Source organism: Urocitellus parryii, chromosome 8, assembly GCF_045843805.1.
Source record: "Urocitellus parryii isolate mUroPar1 chromosome 8, mUroPar1.hap1, whole genome shotgun sequence".
NCBI classification, from domain to species: Eukaryota; Metazoa; Chordata; class Mammalia; order Rodentia; family Sciuridae; genus Urocitellus; species Urocitellus parryii.
Window position 1 is genome coordinate 96,165,763 of NC_135538.1, and position 5,633 is coordinate 96,171,395.

Here is a 5,633-nt window from a genome sequence, read left to right on the forward strand (position 1 = left end):
TTTAACACTACTTTATCATTAATTATAAAGGCAGATTTTTCTTCTCATATCTTATTTAAGGAGATGCTCTATATTCTCCAATATGACTTAGTTAAATTTGGACCCAGTCATAATATTTAGCAGATCATGTTTCTGGCTTGCCTTTATATATGAAACATATTGTACAGGAATAGTTTGGAGAATGTATAACATATTCATAAACAGAAGAAACTGGAAAATGTTAATGAAGTTATATCTTAACAAGTAAAATGACAGGTAATTCAATAACTGGATAATATCAAGAAGTACTCTCCCATGATCTATTTTATTCTATATCATTTGTTAGAAGATATTTACCTTAATAATTTACTTTTAGCATATATCCTTAGCCCTGACCTTACATTTATGCAGTTTTCTCCATTAATCAAAATATTCATCATTTTCAGAACAATTTCACATTTATTGCCTTATTTGATATTCACAATAACACTTGAAGATGAGAAAAATACTTAGTCCCAAGTTACAATGTGTATGTGTGTGTGTGTGTGTGTGTGTGTATATATATATATATCATACATAATTATTATTTTAATTCTAAATTTATAGATTAAAAATGAAGGAAGAAAGCTTACCTATAAGCATAGCACATTACAACTCTTCCTATATATTTTAATGTTCTTCAAGTCTTTGACCTTAGGAGTAAGTAATATGGAGCATATGCAGGAACATATAGTCTAGATCATTTATTCAGCAAATATTTTTTCTATGCCTATAATTTTCTAATATCAGGAATACAGAACAACAAGACAGATTATGTTTCTGCCCTCACAAAGTTTACATTCCAGTAGTTAAATAGATACATAAATGTTTGTTTTGTATTGATAGGTCCCTCAAATAAAAATGAAAGAGATAGAGTACAGACTGAAGGAATGCTTATTCTATAAAGAGTGGTCACCAGTGCTTCTCTGATGGACCAACATTTGAACGGAAACCTGACTTGAATAGGAATGTGAACTCCAGGATATGAGGGTAGGGCAGAATTCCAGGAATAGGGAAGAGCATGTGCAAAGACCCTGAGACATGCATCTTCAAAAAAATCAAGAAGGCCCATATGGATGGAAAGATCAATAGGTTAAGACAATATAGCTATGAGAGGCCATTTATACCTCTCCCTAGCCTGAGCAAGTCCCCCATGCCTTTCTGGCTGACCTAAAAGACTTAAGGAATAGGAATGCATGAAGGGGCTTCAGAGAGTGTGTCTTGGTGCCATAGATGGGCAGGGAACTTTAGTAGCTGATAATTGCTCAAAGGCCTAATTAACCAGTGGGGCCAAGTATATCTCAAGTGATATGAGAAGAGAATTCTCAGTGACTTCTGGATGAAACTTGATTGCAGGAGGATAGTTGAGCCTCTGGAGACCATAGATTCTCTTGGGGAAAAAAATGGAGTAATTAAAAAAATTCAATGGGTTTATATACTGAAACATCTGATTTACTAAGACCCAAAAGAGACCTTTAAACCTAAAAGGACCAAGCTCCCTTGAAAGTATTTGAAAGATTTAAATAAATTTACTGAGTAGGAGTGGAAACTTGAGACAGGATGACATCATCCTTGGATTTTAAAAGTGTGTTTTTTGTACATCTGAGTTATAGTGTGCCAATTCTGTCTCTTGCTGCATTAGTGTATTTGGCATACTACACAGTAAAAGACTATCACACGGCATGTAAGCTGCCATGAATCCAAACTGATTAATTTGTAGCTTTTAAACCACAAACCATCCTCAAGAGAGGTGACTTTCCAAATTTCTACAAATCTTCTTTATTTTTATGTCCCTGAAAATTTCCACTCTCACCCTAGTGTGGTCAAATTATGGTTCAGATTCCTCCCAGGGTACCCCTAATGCCTCCCTGTAAATCCGTCGGTTTCCAGAATTTAGCAGCTCTACCTTGGTTGCCTTGCTTCCCTTGTGTCTGCCCCAGCTTACGGTCTTGGATCTAGAGTGGCTGTCTACATATCTTGAGCTTGTCCCAACCAATATCAATATATCATCCATGGACCTGCCTTTTCCTCTCAAAGCATGATCTAACTTTTTAAAAAGTCCATATCTGAAGACATGAGCTCATACTCCATCTTTAGTTGGAGACATTGACTCTCAAAGTTTACATGGCCCTCTCCTCCCCAGCATTCCCCATTTTGCTCCTCTAGCACTGATAAATCATTTGCTTTAAACAAGTCTCTGGCCCTCTGGGAGGGTGTTCTAAGTCCATTACTGCTTTAGGCACTTTCACTTTGTCCCTCGGAAACATTCTGCTAAAAGTTTGGTGTCTATGGTAGATCATGCTTCATTGGTTCAGTTCTAGGGTATAACTAGGTTTGGGAGCTAAACAATCTGCTTTGTATTATTCAGAGTAAATGACATTAGCTGCTGTAAAAAAGTCTTGGTGATTTATTTCTCACTGAAGTCTGAAACAGGTTGAATGCTGTCTTCAAAGCAGTCACTTAAGAAGCCTGCCTAACTCTTTCCATCAATGTGACTACATCATCTCAGAATCCTTTGGTTCCAGCCATGTAGACAAAATAAAATGTTTGCAAAAGACATTTTAAGGGTTAGGCATAAAAGTGTGCATAGTCCTATCTGTGTGTGCGTGGACCTGTCTTCCCTCTCAAAAGGTTATTTAACTTTTTGATGAAAGTCCATGTCTGAAGAGGAGCTGCCAAATACAGAGCAGCACATGCATATGGAAGAGCACTAACAGTGTCTGCCATTATCTATTCTTTGGGATACCAAAGATCAGATTCAGGTGACTTTCATACAAAGAAAAGGCCAACTCTATCCTCAAGGGAGATAACATGAATCTCAGCCTGTCTGTCACTCTATCTAGCTTCCAAGTCTGGGACAAAAATGCCTTTTCTTTATCCTAAAATCTACAAACTAAAATAACAAATCATTCCTCCTCCCACCCTATATGCCTGTTGTGCAGATAGGGATAAGGGCCAGGAGCACAAACTTAGTGAACTTTTTAGTGGGAAAAGGGAAGGAAGGATGACCCACAGAAGTCACTGATTCAAGGCAATGCTGGAATTTTTCACAGCAAGCACTGTGATGACCTGCTTCTTGTGCAGGTGGGGAAAATTCTCTGTTGAGCTCCTGTTTGTGCCTCTTTTCTCTGACTTTTGAGAGGATTGTCTTTTTTCATTGTTCTCCTTGATCATGTCTAAGATGGCTGTTGGTGGCTGTAAGTATCAAGGATTTAAAAAATCTAGAGGAAGGCAAGAATGGTGGTGCACTCCTTTAATCCCAGTGGCTCAGGAGAATGAGGCTGGAAGATCATAAGTTCAAAGCTAGCTAGCTTCAGCAACTTAGCAAGACTCAACTCAGCAAGTCCCTGTCTCAAAATATAAAATAAAAAGGTCTGGTGATATGGATCAGTGGTTAAGTGTTTTGGGGTTCAATTCCTGCTACCAAAGGGTGGTGGTGGCAATCTAGAAATCATGGAGTAATAAAGCCTTGTCTTAAGATAAATATGTGGGGTCTTAGACCTCAATGTGTAAACATGTTAAAAATACACATATTGACAGTTTATACAGAAGGTTTTACTGCTAAAGTATAGCCAAAAGGCTCTAAACTATAGGTAGCACATGGTTTTACTGTGGTTGCTGTCTACATGCAAGAAGATTTTCTTAGCAGTGAGATCATTCAAACTTAAGAAAAGGAGAGACAATAGGAAAGCACCCAGGCTTTAGCAGGTATACACTATAATATAGGAAAAAGTAATTACTGGCTTTTGAGACATGGTGGGTTGAACAACATTTGCTTTCCTTAAACTCAGAATGGGTCTGACACTTACAAAGCTCACTGCTCTAATTAGGTAGGCAGTGCTAGATCAATTAAGAGTCAGGGAGAAATTTTAGGGGCCTTAATTCTGAATTCCTATGGCTGGTTCACAGGCTCAAGAAAATGCAAATATTATAGATTGACATGTAGACAGCCTTAGACATGGGGAACCATGCCTAAGAAATACACGAAATTTGAAAGTGGAGGAAATATAAAATGTAGTGCCTTGATAAACATATGACAGGGGTACTGAAATGTATTAGTTCCCTGGAGCAGAGGATGAGTATAAGCATCAACAGCAACTTTAGTTTACATATCTGCTCAGGGTGATTCTCCATTTTAAACTAAGGAAAAGCAGTGAGCCTCTTCTATAATAGTCAAGTTTCTTAGGACTAGGAGAATTCCTAATAAGAAGAAGTGGTATTATCCTAGTGAGTTATTACAAAATAGCTATTGCTGTAATCTGCTCTTAATTCAGGCTCTTCACAGTGTGACTTTATAACTCTTCTACTCAAAAGTTAACTCAGAAGTCATTAATAGAGGCAAGGGCTGTAGCTCAGTGGTAGAGTGCCTGCCTTACATGTGTGAGGCACTGGGTTTGATCCTCACCAACACATAAAAGTAAATAAAGATATTGTGTCTATGTATAACTAAAAAAATTTTTTTAAAAGTCATTAAATATAAAGGAAACAAACTTCATGATGAAGATAAGCAAAAACAATAAAGATTTATATCTTCAAGGGCCTAATGATCTAAAACAACTACTTATGAAATATTTGAAGAAATAAAAAATTACAATAGAAAGTCACATAGAAAAAATAATAATAATGAACATTACCAACAAACATCTAGAAATAAAAAAAAATTAGGTCTTTGAAGCTGAAATTTTAATGAATGGGTTAAATAGCTTATAAGACACTGATGAGGAAAGCATTAATGAGCTGGAAGATAGAGTCATCTATTCAACAAATACTTAACAATTAATTCAACATTGTATGTATATTACTAGTCCCTTGCTATGTATCAGTGAATAGTACAGGTAAAGATGCTTGTCCTTAGGGAGTTCATTGTCTTATGGGGAGAGAAAGACAAAAGAAAGGAGCAATAAATGTAATGTATAATATTTTAAAAGTTGGAGACTGCTATAAAAAATAAAAAGAAGCTGGTCTGGGTAGGAAATATTAGGTATTAAAGTTATTAGGGAATAGGGAGGAACAATTTAATAAAATTACCAGATCAAATATTGATAAAGCAACAATTTGAGGAAAGATCTGAAGAAATTTAGGAGGTTGGTCTAGGCACAGGGACCCCGTGTGTGGCAGGGTGATCACCAATTTGCTTAAATTCCCCCAGGGTCACACAGAAAGAATACTTTCCCAGACTTTTGAGTCTAGAAGAAACATGAATACTTCTGATTAGTGGTGGATAGGAGGAGTCATTATGCACACCACATTTCCTGATAACAGTGCTTATAAGACATTGACTTTAACTTGAAACCAATAAGAAAAAGACAAAATTTAAAATGTATGAATTTGTAAATTAAAGCACTTTCGAAGTAGCTTATGGATTGAAGAAAAAATTCTAATGGTAATTCAAAAATATTTGGGGTGACAATCACAATAGAAACAGTATAGAGAATTCTAAATCATATGAGACTTTGATACATTTACAGATGCGATTTTTCCAAAACAGTATGGTAAGTTGGGATATCCAATATATGATTCTGAAATTATTGATACACAGATTGAAAAACAAATAAATCTCTGCCTACAACATATGAAAAAAAATGAAATTTATATTGTTAAATACTTAAAATGAT